The sequence below is a fragment of the Psammomys obesus genome, unplaced genomic scaffold (genome assembly GCF_907164565.1).
Source record: "Psammomys obesus unplaced genomic scaffold, mPsaObe1.curated_primary_1811, whole genome shotgun sequence".
In the NCBI taxonomy this organism is placed as follows: domain Eukaryota; kingdom Metazoa; phylum Chordata; class Mammalia; order Rodentia; family Muridae; genus Psammomys; species Psammomys obesus.
This window is the reverse complement of record NW_026596073.1, coordinates 39,086,553-39,109,917: the sequence shown is the minus strand read 5'-3', so window position 1 is coordinate 39,109,917 and position 23,365 is coordinate 39,086,553.

Below are 23,365 nucleotides of genomic sequence, written 5' to 3'. Positions count from 1 at the left end.
CTGAGTCTAAGTAGCTTAGGCTAGATTTGAATTTGTGATTTTCTCACTTCGGCTGAAAAATGGTATGTTCCTCTATACCTATACCCAGCTATGTATGACTTCTTTCTAGCTCTTTTTGTTTGCCTTTGTAGCAAATACCATGAAAATTTACCATGGAATTACCATGATATTAAACTTATTTAAATGTATGCTTTATGGGGGGGGGGGGCTTGAACTCAAGATCCTCTTAAGTGTGGGATTACAAGCGAAACAACCATTGCATTGGCATAAAATATTTATCTATAGATATAAAAATGTTATTTTGTTGGACTTTTAAATTATTTTAATTAATTTTTTTAAAAAATATAAAAAATTAAAATTTAAAAAATTAAGAAAAAGAGCAAATAGGGCAGAGAGGCTATGGTGTGACAGCAGTTTGATTGTCATGATCAATGGATACAGATACTAATGTATTCTGGCCTGAAACAAGCACTGCTCAACAATTACGAATTGAAATGCTTTATGAGGCTGAGTCAGACAATTTGTATACACTTCTCATTAGCTGCTTTATTTTGCAAACTTCATCCATAGACATAAGTCCTGCTGATGTAATAGGCCCCACCAATGTTTAAACAGAAATTTTTGTCACAGTGTTTTATCTGGATGTGTGCATGGATTCCAAATATTTGCCTGGTGCCTTTGGATACCATAACAGGGCAGGTTGAATATTCCACAACTGGACATTCAGATGTTTGTGAAATTTTATTTATGTTTTGAATTATGTGACCAAACCTGGTTCCAGGGCAAGGAAAGCAAATGCTCTAAACCACTGAGCTATCTCATAGTCCCTAAATATATTGCAAATAATTTTGCATAATTTTAAAGCTAACAGTGAGAAGACAATTTGTTTACATCTTTAAATTCATAGAAAGCTTTATATTAAACTATTCAAACTGCCTACATTAAAACTTGATTTATTCCACTATTCTCTCAACAGTCAACACTTTAAAGATTAACAAATAAAAGCAAATGAGGTGATTCTTATAATTAGTAAATTGATATATCATGTCTCCCAAATCCAACCTTATTATGTCTTTTGATCTTAAATATGGCCTGTTTAAATTTGTAGCAAATGCTTAAATTTATAACAACACAAAGCATACTGCAACTCATTTTAAATAATTTAATTTGTATTTGATATTTATATTGTATCAATATATTAAGGCCATACTTTTAAAAACATGAATTGCCACAAAGCCTTAAGTTCAGGTTAAGTTACATAACTAATTATTTTCACATAGTATTGATTTGAAAACATTAAATATAGTAGTGAGTTTAAAAGTTTTTATATTTTATAAAGATCTGTTTTCATACATAGTAATGCAATTGGAAAATGCAGTGTATGGCTTCGTAAATTGCAACTCATTAAATTATGGAGAAATATTGTATGGCATGCTTGAACATGTTATTTCTTAAGATTATATAGCCTTATACACTTGGCCATAGAAAGTGATTCCATTGATTGTCTCTCATATAAACTCACATTATGTGAACTGTGAAAAAGCAGAACTGTAGAGATTCCTTTGAAAAAACAAACTTCATATTCATCAGGTACTTGGGAAATAGCACACACCTTTGAGGCTTAATGCAGTTCACACTCAGAATTTTTGAACAAAAGTACAATTATCATTTGAGACACACTAATAGTTAGCATCTTTATTTGTGAGCTATATTTTGAAAAAGAAACACATCTTAAAATTAAGATTCTGCATAGAGTCTTCATAATTTTTGAAAACTTGCAACTGTGTTTTAAATGTAAAATGGTATTGAGTATAGAATTCTTCTGTATGCACTGTTGTTTATTCAACTCCTATGATTTATAGCTAGATTTTGGTTGTTTGTAGTCTGTAATTTTATATAATTTAATGTTGAAATACATTTTATATAAGTATATTCTGGTATCAAAAGATATACCTACTTCAAATTGAGGCACACACTCCAATTTGCTTTTCAGAAAATTGCATCGGTTTTATAATAGTCTGAAGTAATAACAAAATCTTATCTCTGAAAATACTAATTCAAAGGGAATTTCACTGTTGTTATAATTTATAATATTTAAAGTACTATGTTTGTATTTATAGCTGATTTTATTTCTTCTGAAATTTCTTTCACATGAAGTATGTTATTTGCAATTTATGAATGTTTTTTTTAATTAGTTACAGTTTATTAACTTTGTATCCCAGCTATATCCCCGCTCTCTCATTCTCTTCCAACCCCTTCTTCCCTCCTTCCCTCCCTCATGTTCTCCCTACTGCTTTCCAAGTCCACTGATTGGGGAAGACTTCCTCCTCTTTCATCTGACCCTAGCTTATCAGGTATCTTCAGACCTGGCTGCAAAGTCCTCCTCTTTGCCTAGTAAAGCTGCTCCTCCCTTGGGTGGGGGTGGTGAGGTCAAAGAAGCAGCCATTGAGTTCGTGTCAGAAATAGTCCCTGTTCCCCTTACTATGGTACCCACTTGAATACTGAGTTACCTTGGGCTACATCCAAGCAGGGGTTCTAGGTTATATCCATACTTGGTCCTTGGTTGGAGATATGTGCCCAGATATATTTGATCCTTGTGAAGCTCCTATCTTCTCCAAGTCATACTAACTCCCCCTTCTTTCATATGATTCCCTGTACTCTGTGGAAGGTTTGATTATGAGTCTCAGTATCTGCTTTGATACACTATTAGGTAGAGACTTTCAGAGACTTTCAGTGGTAGGCTCCTGTCCTGTTACTTATTTTCTCCTACAACCAATGTCCATCCCATTTGTCTTTCTAAGTGAGGGTTGTTCATCTTACTAAAGATCCTCTTTCTTGTTTATCTTCTTTAGGTGTACAGATTTCAGTATGTTTATCCAATCTTATAGGTCTAGTACCCACTTCTAAGTGAGTATATACCTTATGTGTCTTTCTTCTGGGATATCTAACTCAGGATCATCTTTTCTAGATCCCACTATTTGCCTGCAAATTTCATGATTTCCTTGTTGTTCTTTGCTGAGTAGTATTCCATTGTGTAAAAATACCACAATTTCTGTATCCATTCCTCCTTTGAGGGACATCTGGATTGTGTTCAGATTCTGGTTATTACAAATAAAGCTGCTACAAACATGGTTGAACAAATGTCCTTGTTCTATACTTGAGCATCTTTTAGATATATGCCTAGGAGTGGTATAGCTGGATCTTGAGGAAGTGCTATTCCTAGTTGTCTGAGAAAGCGCCAAATTGATTTCCATAGTGGTTGTACAAGTTTACATTCCACCAGCAGTGGAGGAGGGTTCCCCTTTCTCCACAACCTCTCCAGCATGTGTTGTCACTTGAGTTTTTCATCTTGGCCATTCTGATGGGTGTAAGGTGAAATCTCAGGGTTGTTGGGTTTTGTTTTGTTTTTGTTTTTTTAGCTTTTTTTTCTCCTTTAATGGGTCCATCATTAATAAAAGTAATGGGAAAAACATTTTATTCATACTCCTTTACTATTTGAAATTAGAATAAAATTACTTTAACAGATAACTATCTTAAGGAATATTTAAGGTTATGAGCAAACCAGCAACACACAACACAAAATGAATAAAGTGTAATTAATAAAAGTTAAAAAAAAGATTATGACACATCAAATATCACACATAACCTAACGCACTTCTTTCATCACAATGATTTGTGTGGGTTGTTGGGATTTTTAAGCAAAAGAACAGTGTACTAATGTTGAGCTTCCCTTCTAAGGCCTCCTTTTCTGTGCCACATTTAAAAGCTTTTCAGTTACAGGCACAAACTGTAACAAAGGAACACTGAGGTTCATGGTTCATAAGAAAATAATTGGTATTAAATTCCTTTTAAATGTAGAAGATAATTACGATAATGACACACAAGAGATAAAACAAATTTTATGTCCTTTTTGTAACCTGTCAGGTTTTCACATATATGTGCATATTGTTTTTAATTTTTGGAAAATTTCTTATATCAATATTGTATTTCCATCATTTCCACCTCTCTTTTCACCCTCTACACCATTTTCCATGTACCCTCCTCTCTCTACAATGCATATGGCCTCTTGTATAATCACCATCATTACACACAATTGTACATACACATGCATATATATGTATATATACATATATATATAGAGAGAGAGGACACTTAATAAATGTGAATATGACATGTGCTTAGGTTTGACAAACACGCATGTATATTAATATATTATAGAAAACTAATATAATATATACTATAGAAATATAATATATAATTTATATATATTATATAACATATATGTATATATATATATATAATGAGAGATAGAAAAAAACACTTAGTAAATGTGCATGTACATGTACTTAAGTTTGAACATTTGGCATTGAGTAGCCTACATGGAAGCTTGACTTGAGTAAAACTTGTTCTCTCTCTCAACAAACAGTGATTGCCTTTAGGTCTTTATTTATGGTTGGGGTCTTGTGAAATATTCCATTTAAATTTAACATGTCAACTTGTATAATTTGCATTTAGGCAATGATATTGTTGAGAATTATTGGTGTGTCTTTCCTATGCTGGAAAGAGGCTGTCTAGTTGTAGCACTCCTGTCCCTCTGGCTCTTAAGTATTATTGCTACCCTCTTCTATGATGTTCTCTGTGCCTTCAATATAGGGTTGCATCATAGATATAAAAGTTTGAAATGAGCACCTAATGATGTCTCATTCTTTGTACTTCGAACATGTTTAAATGTTTCCTACTGAAAGACACTTCTTTGGTGAAGGGTTAGAGCTATATCATCTGTGTGTACAAGGATAAATATTTTTTTTATTTCTCACTTATTTATAGGTAAATCTTATATCATTCATAATAATATCTTCAAAAACATCAACAACCTAAAACATGTAAACATCCACTTAGACCAATACCAGTTATTAAAGATGCTTTCTTTTTTTCCATTGTACAGTTTTAGCTTCTTTGTCAAAAATCATATGTTTGAAAGTGTGTGGATTTACTTCTAGATCTTTGATTTGATTCCATTGATCAACTTATCTGTTTTTATGCCAGTAACATGATCTTTTTTTATTACTATTCCTCTGTAGTACAGATTGAAATCAGGGATGGTGATACCTCCAGAATTTCTTTTATTATACTGAATTGTTTTAGCTATCCTGTGTTCTTTATTTTTTTCAAATAAGTTTGATGATTTACTTGTGTAGAGGTCAAGGAATCATGTAGAAGAAAGGGGAGAAAGAAAGACCTGGAGTGATCAGGAGCTCCAAAAGGAGACCAATAGAGCCAAAATATCTAGGCCCAGGGAGGCCTGAAGGGACTGATAGATTAACCAAGGACCATGCATGAAGAGGACCTAGAACCCTGCTCAGATGTAACCCATAGACAGCTCAGTATCCATGTGGGTCCATTGGTAAGGGGAGCATGGTCAGTCTCTGACATGAACTCAGTTACCTGCTCTTTGATCATCTCACCCCAGGGAGGTGATCAAACTAGGCCACAGAAAAATAGGATCCAGACTGTCCTGATGGGACCAGATTGGCTAGGGTCAGACATTATGGGAGGAGGACTCCCCCTTTCAGTAGACTAACTGAGGGGAGGAGGGAAAGAGGGAGGGAGAATGGGACCTGGAGGAGAAGGAGAGGGCTACAACCAAGATAAAAGTGAATAAATTAAAATAATAATAAAATAATAAAGCGATAAATATTTTAAATAGAAATTACATTTGTTTAGAAAAATAGCAAAAGTAGGTCTTCTCTAGGTTCAGGGATCCCTGCACCTTCGACAGATTACTAGGTTTAGGGTACCAGGTATGCTCCTTTCTTCTGCCTTTCCTTTCTCCCTCCATTCTTCCATCATGCGCCTTTACTCTACCAGCAGATAGTACTCATAACCAGGTCATATGTCACTGTTTTGCATCTCACTATTAAAGCGATGTATGAGATGTCACTGCTTCTCTACCCTGCACCACAATTCTGATTTCTTGACCATGAGCAGAGTCAACAGTGCCATTAAACACAAGTCACCCTGAGCACACACAGTGTGTTTTGCAATGAGACCTATTTCGCAAGAGTTTTCTTTCAACACTTTATCAATCTTCACTTGTAATTTATTTGAGCCATGCACTGAGGTATTTTAAAGGTATGCAAATATCTTTCTAAATATCAATCCATAGTTAGTCAGTGAAATGTTTAATTTCAAAGTTGGTTTCATCAAGAATTGGAGGTACAGATCTATTGAACACTAATTCAATTTAACAATTAGGAAAAAATATTTCATGTCTTACAGGTATGAGTGCATGTTCAAGTGAGAGGAAAATAAATCTAGTTTCATTTGAAATTTAATATCAGACAAAATTTTATCAAAACAAAATATTATTAGTTACAAAGCACAAAGTTTCTTATCCCTTGACTGGCTCATATAGTAAATTTAAGTGTCAAAATTATTTCCAAGAATCAATTAATTGCAATAAAAGTATTCACATTTGACTTTAGCTACCAAATTGAGAAAAATTATATAATAAAAATTTTGAGTAAACATAAGTTCAGACTACAGATAGAGATAAAATATATTCTTTATAAAGAATGTTTCCTTCAGATTTTATCTTACAATATCCATACAAAAATAATCTGGTAAGTGAAGTTAGAATGATTCTAATATTGACAAACCTTGAAGCACGACCAGAATGAGATACAGAGACTGTAACAGAGTGATCAAGAATGTGCTAGAACTTTACTCACCGCTATGTCAGATTGCATTATTAACAGATTGGAAAGGGGATCACTGGAAATATTATTTGAGGAGCAACAAGAGATGCTTTCAGATGCCATCTGCTAACAGCCTGCGTAAACTGTTCAGGTTTCAGTAGCTCAATTACAAAGAACGTTTTTAATACTTTTTTTTTTAACTTTTGCAAAGTTCAATTTATCTTCCATGAATATTTGTCTCTTTCTTCCAGTGTTCCTTTACTAATTCAATATACATTTAATGTGTTAAACTATATGCTGAGCATTTCACTGCATTTTGATTAAGTATATGCACTACTTACCACAGGGTAGAAATTCCTCCATTTTATAAGTGAATTAATATTGACATATGTGTATAATCATACATAGAATCATGATAGATAAATGACAAATAATAGGCAGATAGATTTTATTTTAATTTTCACATAACTGCACATTAACCCACTGTTGCCTAAAAGCTATATTATACAATAGTATATAAATTACTTCTTCTTTCTTGAGATATTTCAATCTGAATTGGGTAATGCAAACTAATCTATGAATTATTGTATGAGTAAAAGTAAGCGATAAGAAATCTGTAAGAATAAGAAATATTCTTCACCAAATAAAGCCATTCAAAATAAAGAAGTTCCATGTGAACTCTTAGAAATTACAGTTAAGCCTCATAAAGAACATTATTGCTATCTGTGTTTCAATATTATGATGCCAGAAAAAAACAATAAAATCACTAATAATTGGAAACTAATAATAAGAAAACAAGTATTATTTATGGAAATGAGATTTCAAAAAGCGTCATAGCAAATGTGTGCCGTTGATTTCAAGTTTAAATACATTTTATTAGAATATTTTTTAATTGTTTAAATATTCTAGTCCTTGTGGGAGACCAGGTAGAAAAAGTCATTTATCTTTTCAATGTCAATGACTAAGAAAATAAACTTAGAATAACTGAAATATTCATCATTACAAGGCATGGAATGTTTTCTGTTGTCTGATAAGGAGCAACAGAACATGTGAATACATTGGTAGTTATAATAGATAAGACGGATGAAACGTGAATGAATCTCAGTGAATTTTACTGACAGCAGAAGACAATGTTTAAAAATGTGCACTGTTGACTTAACTAGGGCAAACTGTGCTGTGGGAGCACCTATTTCACACCATGAAACACAGTTTACAGTAATTCAAATGATCAGATCCTATGTATGCAATATAAAGAGACAACAGTACCTTATTAATACTGTGATAATAATTGATCACCCCTTCTCAGATTAGAAAAAAAAGTTTTTCTGGAAAAAAGAGAGAGATTTTGCATGAGTGTAGAACAATTTTTGCCATTTACAACAGCTCTCTAGGCAGACTTTAATATAAAATCAGGCTTAACTGTGATTTAATTTCACACATGACAAAACTAAGACTTACCACATTATTTACATGTGAAGAAGCTCTGCAGTATCAGACATGAAACACATTTTTTTTTAAATTAAATATGAGGCTGTTGTTTTTCAGCTGTGTGGATAAACCTATATTAAGTGATTTAGATGATACAATACACTGTAGTTCTTATACTTACATCTGTGTTACGCACATTCATCTTTGGAACTCTGTGACCCAGAATTCTCAAGGCAAGCCACTGACCAGAGCTTTTAACAGTTTTAACACAGGTTAGATTTAACACAGGATGCAAAATTTTTTTTCATTACTACTTTTTTTTTTTTTTTTTTTTTTTTTTTTTTACCATGCAGTTTTGTATTCCTGTTGCTCTATACTACAGCTTGAGATCAAGGTTGGGGATGCCTCCTGAACATCTTTTATCATAAATATTGTTGTTTTAGCTATTATTGTTTTTTTTTTAATTTTTATTTTTTTTAAATTTTTTATTAATTACACTTTATTCATTTTGTATCCCCCCATAAGCCCCTCCCTCCTCCCCTCCCTATCCCACCCTCCCTCCCCTTTCTGCATGCATGCCACTCCCCAAGTCCACTGATAGGGGAGGTTCTCCTCTCCTTTCTGATCTTAGTCTATCAGTTCTCATCAAAAGTGGCTGCATTGTCCTCTACTGTGGCCTGGTAAGGCTGCTCCCCCCTCAGGGGGAAGTGATCAACGAGCAGGTCAGTTAGATTATGTCAGAGGCAGTCCCTCTTCCCATTACTATGTAACCCACTTGGACACTGAACTGCCATGGGCTCATTACTACTTTTAGCAAGTCAATAAACACAGAGTTAAATTTAAGATGGTCAACAAGTTAAAAAAAGATAGAAATCCTTATACTTGGATTTGTTTGTTTGTTTGTTTGTTTGTTTTTTTATTGGGATGGGAGCTCATTATGTATTCCTTGCTGTCCTGGAGCTTACTATGAAGAACAGGCTGGCATCCAACTCACCCAGACTTACTTGCCTCTGCCTCCATAGTGCTAGTATTAAAGAAATGTGCTATCAGGACCAAAATTTAAAATAATTCAATCAGAATAACTGCTAAAGCTTTTATTTTTATGCACTTATAATTAAATGTTCTAAAAGAAAATGATGCATATTTTAACTAAAACATTTTAGCAGTTGTATAAAATCAAAAGATTTCAAGATACAGTTTTTATTTCATTTTTAAAGGTTGAACTTTTAATATTTTTTTAATCAAGGCAATAATTTTAAGTGGAGAGGAAGCATATTCCCACATAAAATTTTTGTTTTATCACACAGTGTTAATGGGTGTGCTATTAACACTGTGGTTTTGTGAAAGAATTTTGCATTTTCAGAAATTATCAATATATATGCAAAATATATAAGCTAAGACATAAGTTACACACTTTAATGCTATAAATGCATATAAGTAAAAAGTGTTAGTGTAAATTGTGGGAAAAATCAGAATTGATGCTGAAATGGTCTTAACCATCATTTTTAAAAGAATCTGATGAATTATTTCAAGTTCAACATGGGCGTTCATAGATTAAAAAAAAAATACACTGTTCTTCAAGTGGGCCAGAGTTGAATTCCAGCACATATTTCAGGTGCTTAATAATTTCCTGAATTTCTAAATCCTCTTTTGACTTCCATGGGAGCTATATTTAGGTGTATGAAATGAAAATGCATCATGAGAAGTAATTTTATTTTATTATTGCAGCAGTGGATAATTTCATGTCACAGAGGTCATTTTTTTCTTCTCTCTTTTTTTTTTCAGTGTTAAGTATTGTAAAACATTGAAGATTGCTTGCAAAGGAATCAAAGAGAAATTAGAATACAAAGGATTACGTAGACTGGGCTTGGGAGGCAGCATGAAGAAGGGAACATTTGGAGGGATACTTTAATGAGCATTTTAGGAAGCCACATGGGAATCTAACACTGTGGAAGTTTGCTAAAATGCATGAGTTCACAAAATATTATAAAAAATTAGCCTACATGGGGAGAACCCCCAACTTGATATCAAATACTATAAAACAAACCTTCAGTATCTGGAATGGACTATATCTTTTTGAATTGTTGGTGAATAGAATTCCATAGCTCCTTCCCCCAAACTGCTGAGGTCACCACAAACATGAAAATATCTTGCTAATGCTCAGCTGGAAATTTCGTTTCTACTGGCTAGCAAAATGGAATCATCATATCAAGTAAAGCAGACCTTCTACTAATGAGCATGGTCTTACATGCAAGCACATTTTAAGCAGATATCACATTTTAATATTAGACATGTAAGGGATGATGTAAGTACATTTCTTCATTAATAGATGAAGGGAAATACCTTTCCTACCGTCACTCTTCCTAACCTCTTCATGCTCTTGATATAAGCTGAGTCCTTCACGAACTGAAACAAGTGTTCCTTGTTCATATTTGCTGTGACAGTTAATGTTCCCTGCCTAATTAATATATTATGTAGGCCAGTGCTCTGCCTGTTTTCAAGTGAACCCTTAATGAGAAATTATTATCAACATGTGTAAAATTCTACTTTCTAACATTGCATGCGGAAATATACAATTGATAAAAAAAATGTGGCCATAAAGGGAAACAGCCAACCAGGTGATAGAAAATTGGAGAAACTCCCAGCTTCATGTTATTTTTAAATTTATTATTATTATTATTATTATTTATTACAATTTATTCAATTTGTATCCCAGCTGTGTCCATCTTTCTTGTCTCCTCCCAATCCCACCCTCCCTCCCTCTTCTCCCCTGATGCCTCTCCCCTAGTCCACTGATAGGTAAGGTCTTCCTCCCCTTCTATTTGACCCTAGCCTATCAGGTCTCATCAGGACTGGCTGCATTGTCTTAGTGCTTGGCCAGGGAAGGCTGCTACCCCAGGAGGCAGTGAGCAGAAAGTTCAAGCCAGGGAAAGCCCCTGCTCCCCTTATTAGGGAAACCACTTGAAGACTGTGTCTAAGGTCTACATCTGAGATTTTAGGTCCTCCCCATGCATTTTCCTGGGTTGGAATATCAGTCTCTGCAGGATCCTGAGGGCTCAGTATTTTTGGCTCTGTTGGTTCTTGTGGAGCTTCTGTCCTCTCTTGCTCTTTCTATCTCCGCCTTCTTTCATAAGTAGATAATCTGTGTTTTATTCTTAAGCCCTAGTACACAGGTGCTATTGCTCTTTTGTGGTTGATATATTGTATATATCAGATCAAAAGATATTTCATACTTTTTAAGATGGTACAAACTTACGAAGCACAACTTTCTCATCTAATGTGGGAATTCATAAATACCCAATAAGAAAACTAGTGGGAAAACAGACAATATTTGGTTACCAATTATTTAAAAAAAATTGGAAATACCTTCATTGTGTCTGTAGAAATAATATGTTGAAGTTTTTTGTTTTTAATGAAGCAAATCTTTGTGCCCAATTTTAAGATAAATTGTCTTGCTATGTGGAATACAATATGTCTACGTAAATAAATTTAATACTTCACTATCAGACACCGGTATTTCAGTTTTTGAATTCATTTTAGTTTATGAGTTCTAACAGAATTTCTGACTTCCATTTCAACTCTTTCATTTTCTTTTTTTTTAACCAAGGACCATGTATGGATATAACCTAGAACTTCTGCTCGGATGTGGCCCATGGTAGCTCAGTAACCAAGTAGTTTTCCAAAGTAAGGGGAACAAGGACTATTTCTAACAGGATCTCAAGGGCAGGCTCTTTGACCTCCCCCACCCCCAGGGGAGGAGCAGTCCTGTTAGGCCACAGAGGAGGACTTTGCAGCCAGCCTTGAAGATACCTGATAAAACAGGGTCAAATGAAAAGGGAGGAGGTCCTCCCCTATCAGTGGACTTGGAAAGGGGCAGGGAGGAGACCAGGGAGGGAGTTGGGGAGGAGGAGGGAATGAGGGAGCAGGATACAGCTGGGACACAGAGTTAACAAAATGTAACTAAAAAGAAAAATAAAATTAAAAAAAAAATAAAAAAGACCAGAAAAAAAAATTCTTTATTAATTACACTTTATTCACTTTGTATCTCCCCTGTGGTTCCCATCCCTCCCTTCCTCCACCCTCTGCATGCATGCTCCTCCCCAAGTCCATTGATAGGGGAGGACTTCTTTTCCTTCCTTCTGATCCTAGTCAATTAGGTCTCATCAGGAGTGGCTGGAATGTGTTCTTCTGTGGCCTGGTAATACTGCTTCCTCTTCAGGGAGAGGTAATTAAAGAGCAGGCCAATCAGTTCATGTCAGAGGCAGTCCCTGTTCCTATTACAATGGAACCCACTTAGATACTGAATTGCCATGGGCTACATCTGTGGAGGGGTCTTAGGTTATCTCCATGTATAGTCCTTGGTTGGGGTATCAGTCTTAGGAAAGACCCCTGTGCTCAGATTTTTTGGTTCTGTTGCTCTCCTTGTGGAGTTCCTGTCCTCTCCAGATCTTACTGTCTCCCACTTCTTTCTAAAGACTCCCTGCACTCTGCCCAAAGGTTGCCCATAAGTCTCAGCATCTGCATTGATAGTCTGCAGGGCAGAGCCTTTCAGAGGTCCTCTATGTCAGGCTTCTTCTGATTTGTTCTTTTCTTCTTTTTCTCCTGTTTCTGAGGTCCATCCTCTGCCTTTCTGAATAGGAATTGAGCATTTTTACAAGAGTTCTCCCTCTTGATTAGTTTCTCTTTTTTTTAAGCAAGAAAAACAATTTTTTAAAATTTTTTATTAATTACACTTTATTCATTTTGTATCCCCCATAAGCCCCACCCTCCCTCCCCTTTCTGCATGCATGCCACTCCCCAAGTCCACTGATAGGGGAGGTTCTCCTCTCCTTTCTGATCTTAGTCTATCAGTTCTCATCAATAGTGGCTGCATTGTCCTCTACTGTGGCCTGGTAAGGCTGCTCCCTCCTCAGGGGGAGGTGATTAACGAGCAGGCCAATCAGATTATGTCAGCAGCAGTCCCTCTTCCCATTACTATGTAACCCATTTGGACATTGAACTGCCATGGGCTACATCTGTGCAGGAGTTCTAGGTTATCTCCATGAATAGTCCTTGGTTGGAGTATGACTCTTCGGGAAGTTCCCTGTGTTCAAATTATCTTGTTCTGTTGCTCTCCTTGTGGAGTTCCTGTCCCCTCCAGCTCTTACTATTTCCCACTTCTTACATAAAATTCCATTCACTCTGCCCATCAGTTGGCCATCAGGCTCAGCATCTGCTTTGACAGTCTATACTGCAGAGGCTTTCAGAGGCCCTCTGTGACAGGTTCCTAGGTTGTTTCCTGTTTTCTTCTGGCTTTCAGAGACCCTCTGTAGCAGGTTCCGAGGTTGTTTCCTATTTTCTTTTTCTTCTGATGTCCATCCTCTTTGCCTTTCAGGATGGGGATTGAACATTTTAGTTAGGTTCCTCTCTTTTGCTTAGTTTGTTTAGATGTACAGATTTTAGTGGGTTTATTCTATGTTGTATGTTTATATGAGTGAGTACATACCATGCGTGTCTTTTTGCTTCTGGGACAACTCACTCAGGATGATCCTTTCCAGATCCCACCATTTACCTGTAAATTTCATGATTTCCTTATTTTTCATTGCTGAGTAATACTCCATTGATTAGTTTCTTTAGGTGTACAGATTTTAGTAGGTTTATCCTATATTATATGTCTCTATGAGTAAGTATATACTGTGTGCATCTTTCTGCTTCTGGGACAGCTCACTCAGGATGATCTTTTCCAGATCCCACCATTTACCTGCAAATTTCATGATTTCCTCGTTTTTTTATTGCTGAGTAATATTCCATTGTGTAGATATACCACAATTTGCTCATGCATTCCTTCACTGAGGGGCATCTGGGCTGTTTCCAGCTTCTAGATATTACAAATAAGACTGCTATAAACATGGCTGAGCAAATGTCCTTATTGTGTACTTGAGACTCTTTTGGGTAACTTTTGACTTTTGTTTCAACGTGTTAACAGTTGTTTTTGTTTGTTTGTTTGTTTGTTTATTTGTTTTTGCCTGTTTAGGAAAAGATGACAGGATAAAATCCACTTATTTTTAAACTTAAAAGAAAAAAGCATTAACACTCGATATCCAGTTCTGCCTATCATCACTGAATTTGTGCAAAAACAAAAGAAAAAAGAAAGAAAGAAAGAAAGAAAGAAAGAAAGAAAGAAAGAAAGAAAAGAAAATGACAAAACATCCCCAAGAACCAAAGAATGAGCTCAAAGGGAAGTGTGACTGTTTCAAACCAACAACACCTAAAGAACATATGCCTTCACCTTCGTTAATTCATATTTAACAAATATCTAATTAACATGAGTTCATTGCATATAAATGAATACTTTTGTCCATATCTATAATATAAACCTTATGTAATATGTGATTACAATAAAATAGCTCAGGTAACTATAAAAAATTCTAAGATAAATATTAAACATTTCAATGACAAACTGGAGAATCAGTATCATTTTTAATCTGCATATTCAATATAAAAATGTTTCTTTTGAAAGAAAGACATTGCCAGGTATTTATAATTCATATAGGAGGACAGTGTAACATGAAGAAAATAACATAACATGAAAAATTATTTTTTCTAATTTAAGAGTGTTCTAACTTACCATCTCATTTTTATAGAATATTAATAAAATGTTTTCAAGTTAAAAAATAATAAATTATAAGAATAATATAAGTCAAAAGCAGTTATAAATGCTAACATTTATTGCTTCTTGATTACCTTTGGCAAGTTAATGAATACTGTTTTATTTGTAAAATGTCATAGGTTTCGTGTTAGCTCAGAATTTCTTCAAAATCTACAAGAATACTAGTAAAATATACCTGTTCTTTATTATAAAAGGAGAAAATTGATAGTTTAATTTTTTTTAATTTTATTTTTCTTTTTAGTTACATTTTGTTAACTCTGTGTCCTAGCTGTATCCCGCTCCCTCATTCCCTCCCCAACCCCACACTCCCTCCCTGGTCTCCTCCCTGCCCCTTTCCAAGTCCACTGATAGGGGAGGACCTCCTCCCCTTTCATTTGACCCTGTTTTATCAGGTATCTTCAGGGCTGGCTGCAAAGTCCTCCTCTGTGGCCTAACAGGACTGCTCCTCCCCTGGGGGGGTGGCCAAACAGCCTGCCCTTGAAATCCTGTTAGAAATAGTCCGTGTTCCCCTTACTTTGGAAAACTACTTGGTTACTGAGCTACCACAGGCCACATCCGAGCAGAAGTTCTAGGTTATATTTATAAATGGTCCTTGGTTGAGTGTCAGTCTCAGAAAAGACCCTGTGCCTGGATATATTTGGTCCTTGTAGAGCTCCTATCCTTTCCATATCATACTAACTTCCCTTCTTTCATATGATTCCCTGCACTCTGTCGAGGGTTTGGTTATGAGTCTTAGTGTCTGCTTTGAAACACTGCTAGGTAGTCTTTCAGATGCCTTTTGTGGTAGACTCCTGTCATATGTTCAATGCACATCCCATTTGTCTTTCTAAATGAGGATTAAGCACCTTTGCCTGTGTCCACTTTCTTGATTATCTTCTTTAGGTGTGTAGATTTCATTATGTTTATCATATCTTGTAGGTCTATATAAGCGAGTATATACCAACAAAAAGGAGGATCAATGGAACCACATAGAAGACCCAGAAATAAACCCACACACCTATGAATACTCAATATTTGACAAAGAAGCCAAATCCATTCAATGGAAAAAAGACAGCATCTTCAACAAATGATGCTGGACCAACTGGATGTCTACATGCAGAAAAATGAAAATAGATCCATATTTATCACCCTGCACAAAACTAAAGTCCAAGTGGATCAAGGACCTCAACATAAAACCAGATACTCTAAATCAGTTGGAAAAAAGAGTGGGGAACAGCCTAGAACTCATTGGCACAGGAGACAACTTCCTGAACAGAACACCAACAGCACAGGGTCTAAGAGCAACAATCAATCAATGGGCCTCATGACACTGAAAAGCTTCTGTAAAGCAAAAGACACTGTCATCAAAACAGATAGACAGCCTACAGATTGGGAAAGAATCTTCACCAACCCTTTATCTGACAGAGGGCTAATATCCAGTATATATAAAGAACTAAAGAAGCAGAAAAGCAACAAACCAAGTAATCCAATTAAAAAATGGGGAACAGAGCTAAACAGAGAATTCTCTCTCGAAAGAGGAACATCGAATGGCAAAGAAACACTTAAAGAAATGCTCAACCTCATTAGCCATTAGGGAAATGCAAATCAAAACGACCCTGAGATTTCACCTTACACCCATCAGAATGGCCAAGATGAAAAACTCAAGTGATAGCACATGTTGGAGAGGTTGTGGAGAAAAGGGAACACTCCTCCATTGCTGGTGGGAATGTAAACTGCTACAACCACTTTGGAAGTCAATCTGGCGCTTTCTCAGACAACTAGGAGTAGTGCTACCTCAAGACCCAGCTATACCACTCCTAGGCATATACCCAAAATTTGCTCAAGTACACAACAAGGACATTTGTTCAACCATGTTCGTAGCAGCTTTATTTGTAATAGCCAGAACTTGGAAACAACCCAGATGTCCATCAACGGAGGAATGGATACAGAAATTGTGGTATTTTTACACAATGGAATACTACTCAGCAATCAAAAAGGAGGAAATCATGAAATTTGCAGGCAAGTGATGGGATCTAGAAAAGATCATTCTGAGTGAAGTATCCCAGAAGGAGAAAGACAAACTTGATAGTTTAATTTTTTAGCAGTTATGTGATATATGTTATAGATGAATTATTGACAGTTGGATTTTGTATCATCTTGATACATGGTGGTGAATAAGTAAAATTATGTGCTACAATTGTAATATAAAAAGTAATATTAAATTTTATAAATTATTCTATGAAACAACTTTTAAAAAAATACTGAGCTAAAATGTCATGGCTATATCTGTGCAGGGGTTCTAGGTTATCTCCATGCATGTTACTTGGTTGGAGTATGAGTCTCTGGGAAGTTCCCTGTGTTCAAGTTTTCTGGTTCTGTTGCTCTCCTTGTGGGGTTCCCATCCTATCCAGCTCTTACTATTTCCCATATCTCACATAAGATTCCATCCACTCTGGCCAACAGTTGGCCATATTCTACTCAGCAATCAAAAAGGAGGAAATCATGAAATTTGCAGACAAATGGTGTAATCTAGAAAAGATCATTCTGAGTGAAATATCCCAGAAGGAGAAAGACAAACACTGTATATACTCACTTATATAGACTTATAAGATATGACAAACAATGAAATCTATACACCTAAAAAAGATATTCAAGAGAGCAGACATGGGGTAAGATGATCAATCCTCTTTTAGAAAGACAGATGGGATGTGCATTGAACATATGACAGGAGTCTACTGAGGGCATCTGAAAGACTCTAACTAGCAGTGTTTTCAAAGCAGATACAAAGACTCATGACCAAACCTTCTGCAGAGTACAAGGAATCATATGAAAGAAGGGGAGTTAGTATGATGGGGAAAGAATAGCAGCTCCACAAGGACCTAATATATCTGTGCACAGGGTCTTTTCAGAGACTGACATTCAACCAAGGACCATGTATGGATATAACCTAGAACCTCTGCTCAGATGTAGCCTGTGATAGCTCGGTAACCAATTGGTTTCCCATAGTGAGGGGAACAAGGACTATTTCTAACAGGAACTCAATGACTGGCTCTTTGACCTCCCCACCACCCAAGGGAGGAGCAGTCCTGTTAGGCCACAGAGGAGGGCTTTGCAGCCAGTCCTGAAGATACCTGATAAAACAGGATCAGATGAATGGGGAAGAGGTCCCTCCCATCAGTGGACTTGGAAAGGGGCATGGTGGAGATGAGGGAGGAAGGGTGGGATTGGAAGGGAATGAGGGAGCAGGACACGGCTGGGATACAGAGTTAATAAAATGTAACTGATAAGAAAAAAATAAAATTAAATAAAAAAAAATCTCAGCATCTGCTTTGAGCATCTGCAGGGCAGAGCCTTTCAGAGGTCCTCTGTGGCATGTTAGTGTCTAAGTGGGTTACATAGTAATGGGAAAAGGGACTGACTCTGACATAAACTGATTGGCCTCCTCTTTGATCACCTCCTCCTGAGGGGGGAGCAGCCTTACCAGGCCACAGAAGATGACAATGCAGCCACTTCTGATGTGATCTGATAGACTAAGAACAGAAGGAAAGAGAGGAGGACCTCTCCTATCAGTAGACTTGGGGAGGGTCATGCTGAAGAAGGGGGAGGGAGGGTAGGACCAGGAGGGGAGGAGAAAGGGGCTTATGGGGGGATACAAAGTGAATAAAGTGTAATTAATCAAATTAAATTAAATTTAAAAAATAAAAAATAGTAATGTAGAAAAAAATTCCTAAACTACTTTTTACAGTGCACGTGATGGTGGTTCTGATCATGATGAAGAGGATGGTAATTGCAAATACAGACTTTAATATGTATGTAAAGCAAGACATTTATTTCTTACTAAATGAACACCAATCTGGTAATATAAACTCTTGAAATTACCAAGTTTATGTCATCAAAGTGATACCAATTATAATAGGAGACATGCAGAGATAGAAGATATTTGTATATGTAAAATTAAAGGGGTTGATCTATAATGCTGCCAAATAGCATTGCATGAAATAGGTTAGAGAAACAAGAAAGTGACAGTTGACAAAAATGTTGTTTGATGAATTCTAAGAGGGCGTCAGAGTCGTAATGCAGACCCATTGGGGAAGTTCATCCTCATTTCCTAAGGAGAAGAAAACAACAACTTCCATCAAAACACTTAGCACTGACAGTTTTTGTTGTTGTTGTTTGTTTGTTTTACAATTAAAAATGTTTTTTTTTTCCCTGTGCCTGTGGTTCTCATTTCCAAATTTTATTTTCTTTATGCCCCTCACAGAAAGTGACTTGGAATATAGTGAATGAGTGGGTTAGTTTAGGGCAGTGGTAGATCACTTTCTTAGTATAGAAAAAGGACTCTAAAATTTTCACTAGCATTACAAAAGCAACCAATTACTACAAAAGCAGTCTTTAACCATTAGTACTTTGAACTGACTTTTGGACATGTTTTTATCATATTCACCATTCAAACTCTTTCAAGATCCACCTCCTAAATGCTTGCTCACCCAAATGTGTCTCCTTGTTTTGTTATTAAATCTTTCAAGGACAAATTGTGCAACACAATGATTTTCAGATCCATGGTCTTCCACTGGAGTGTGGTAAACATGGCAGGGAAAGCATTCTTAGAGGAAACTAACCCTTACTTTCTGAGTAGTTAATAATTGCTGGCTGTGAGTCCAACTTCATGTTTCATAATGATATTTTGTCTGGCTGGGATTGCACAGATTTATGCTATCACAACCTTAGTGAGTTCGTGTATGCACCTCCCTGCTGTATCTGGAAGGCACCCTTGCCTTGAAGTCACACATCACTTCTGGCTTACCTTAAAGTCTAAATACTATGTCCTTACAATCAAGGCCCTTGCGCCATTCTATTTAAAGCTACAAATTAGACAGTAGCTACAGTGACGCCCTGGGTAGCTCTCCCCCAAACACCTGGTGTTAAAAATCTCCTCCTTAAATGGCTCTGTGGGGAATTGGTGCAAACTTTAAATTTAAGTTGTTTAATTGGGCAGTTAATCTGCTCAACCTGGAAATTGATTGTGTGACCCCTTCATTATTTCTTTCTTCCCTATCCACAACATGTTGGCTGTTGGTTCTTGTGTCCATTGTAAAAATGGCTTTACTTAACTATTCTCTGTCAATGCCATTTGTGATCCAAGACTGAGTCGTGAGAAACTGATCAACCAAATCTTGAATTTCAATCTCTATATCTTTGAGCTTCAAAAATAGTTTATAAAAGAAAACTTTCTGAATAATTACAGAAAGTCACTAAGACATAATATGGATATATACTAAAGAAAAGTATTGTTTGCATTGCTTGTCTATTCCTACAGGGAAAATCATATATTCCTAACAGCATTTGCACTAAGATGTCAATCAATCCTCCCCAAAGTAGGAAGTGGTTCAAGCTTAAATGCCATTAGATAGATTACCTTCAAGAAGATCTCATTATAAATTAGAATAATCTCATAAACAATGACACATGAACTCTTTCATTGAAAACTTGTGATAACTATGTCCTCTCAGGAATTTGTACCTTGTCAAATCCACTGTTGTTTTTGTCAGTCAATCATGCATTGTTCTCATGCACATCTTCATTTATCAAAGTAAGTAAGCACTTCTTACATGCCCAGTACTGTGTTTATCTCGGAAGATAAGAGCCCAAAGGGTTTTTGCTGTTGTTTTTGTTTATAATGGCAGAAAACAGGGAACCGGACAGGTGCCTACCACAGTGGGTCTCAGAAAGAGACTACCCAGCAGGATATTAAAGCAGATGCTGATACTCACAGCCAAACATTTGGGCAGAGTGCAAGGACTCTTATGAAAGAATGGGGAGAAAGTAAACCTGGAGTGGACAGGAGCGCCTCAAAAAGAAAAATAGTACCAAAAAATCTTGGCACAGGGGTCTTTTCTGAGACTGATACTCCAACCACGGACCATGCTTGGAGATAAACTAGAAACCTTGCACAGATGTAATCCATGGTAACTCAGTCTCTAAATGGGCTTCCCAGTGAGGGGAACAGGGGCTGTATCTGACATGAACTCAGTGACTGGCTCTTTGATCACCTCCCCATGAGGGTGGGGCAGCCTTACCAGTCCACAGAGAAAGACAATGCAGCCACTCCTGATGAGATCTGATGGGCTAGGGTCAGGTGGAAGGGTAGGAGGATCTCCCCTATCAGTGGTCTGGGGGAGGGGCATAGGAGGAGAAAGGGGGTGGGATTGGGAGGGAATAAGGAAGGGTGCTACAGCTGGGACACAAAGTGAATAAATTGTAATTTATAAAAAATAAATCATTAAAATGAGTTAAAATTTTAAAAGTAAAAATTAATAGGTACAATAATGTATTACTAAGTTATGAAAGGCTGGCATAGGAAGCATGCAAACAGGGGGATAGAATAAGCTGTCGTAATGTGTACTTTTGATGGTCAGAAGAATTAACAATGTGAAGAAATTTACTTAGAGAATGCATAAATTGTACACTGCTTACTTTTAAATATTTATTTATATATGCCTTACTTTATTTTTTATTACATTTTTATCATTTTGAGGGAATGTTTGTGTGCACGTGTCGGTGAAAGTTTGAGGCCAACTTCAGAGAGCTGATTTTCTCCTTTCTACATGTGGTTTTGAACTCAGATCTTCAGTGTATGGTAAGCCTCTTTAGCTATCAAAACTTCTAGCCTACCCAAGTCTATAGTTTTTAAGAGATGTTGGTTAAATAATTATGCAAGAATCCAGTAAAATGAAAAGAATCTAAAGGTACATAATGTACACATACACTTCTTACCTCCTGAAAAAAACACGAACATAAACGAAAATTAAAAAATTTAACGTGTCATTGCACACAGACATGTATCTGAGAGTGTTTGAATATCTGAGGAAGAATACAATATTTTCCATTGAGATGTTTATGTAAATAATACATAAAATTCACATAGTATATGAAAATTTCATAGCATTATGGGAAAACAACATTAGCCTCGTTGAGAATTAGGGTCTTATGATGGTCACATTCCAAGTTAGAGTGACATGGAACAAGCGGTCCGAGTCTTTTGTTAAGCTGTTTCTCTACTGAGAATAATTATATACATATACATGCATATATACATTGCATATATACACATGTAAAACCATGGAATGGTATATATTATATAGTATAAATTGTAAGTTTCTGAGGGAGGACGTGAAATTAGCACAAAGGGAACATTAAACTTGTGTAAACTACAAATGTAATCTATAAAATCTTCTTAAAAATCATCTTGAAAGGCAGCTTTATTAATATATTTAACGTAGTTGAATATTACCTCTGACATTTTGACTTAAAATATGTTTAAAAAAGAAAACTTTCTGAAAAATCAAAAGTCAGTTTCCACATACTAAAGGTTAAATACAAATTGCAGTTAAAGCATTTGAGAACTATAAAGCATCATAATATTGATGCTTTAGGTTTTGAACTGTTGTGTATAAAATTGTGTGGCTCACATATATAAATTCATTTGCCTGTGAGAAACAAATAAAACAATTTTGAACTTGTTCTTAGATACGGATCTGAGCCTCTGAAAGTTTCAATAATATTATAAAGTCTAAATAAAGTTTCAAGTTGAAATATATATATTTTTTAAATCTCAACTTTTTAATGACTATGAGGCCAAATGTCTCTAGGATTTGATTCTGAAAGTGAATATAACCAGCATTATTATTGAATTTTAAGGATCAAAAAAGTCAAAGATATAAGAATTCATCTATTTCCCCCTTTTTATAAGTTTTTCTCTAGTAGACTTTTTACCATCCATTTTCAAAGATCCCACCCAGCATTTCTAAAATTTCCCAAGGGAAATAATATGGACTTAAATTAAAGGCATACAACAATTCTCATATCTAGCAACTTTTGGAGATCACAGCAGTGAGGGAGATATGAGCCTGTAAACTGCCTTGGGACAAAGAAAGCAGAAAAATAAACTCAGACTTCCATTTTTAACCATTCAAACTCTGGGTAAAATCACAAGGCCTGGTAGACGCTATAATCCTATATCATGAAACTTTCTACCTTTCTCTTCTCTAACTTTGTTGTACTTTGTTGTGGCCTATGTGCATGCAAAGACGAATAGTAACATTTGCTGGTGCCACAGATAAAAGAAACTGGATTTCATAGATTTCCTCTTAGAAAGCCCTGATGTCCTCCTGATGAAAAATTATGATCTTCATGTTCATACATATTTGAGGTAGCAAATAATTACTGTTTACTAAGAAGTATTCTAGGAAGACAAAACAAAACATACAAACAAGCATTATTTCAGTGTCTTGAAATATATATATATATATATGCCTTCCTTTCCTTTTGTTATTGATGAGATAGCATTGACATGATGTAGAGTGTACAAATCCTACCTCTGCAGATCTCAAATTTTAGACGCCACAAACCTTAAGAGCAAGAATTAATTTTAATTTTATTAATTCTAAGTAAATGATGAATAGCAATGTGCTACAAATATTGGTACAAAATTATTCCATCAAGCTACACTGAGAAGCACCATTTCTTTCATTATCATCTCTTCATGCTTTCATTAATTTATTTGTTACATTTGTATTTTCTAATTTTCTATTAATCTTAGCAGTTTCTTTTA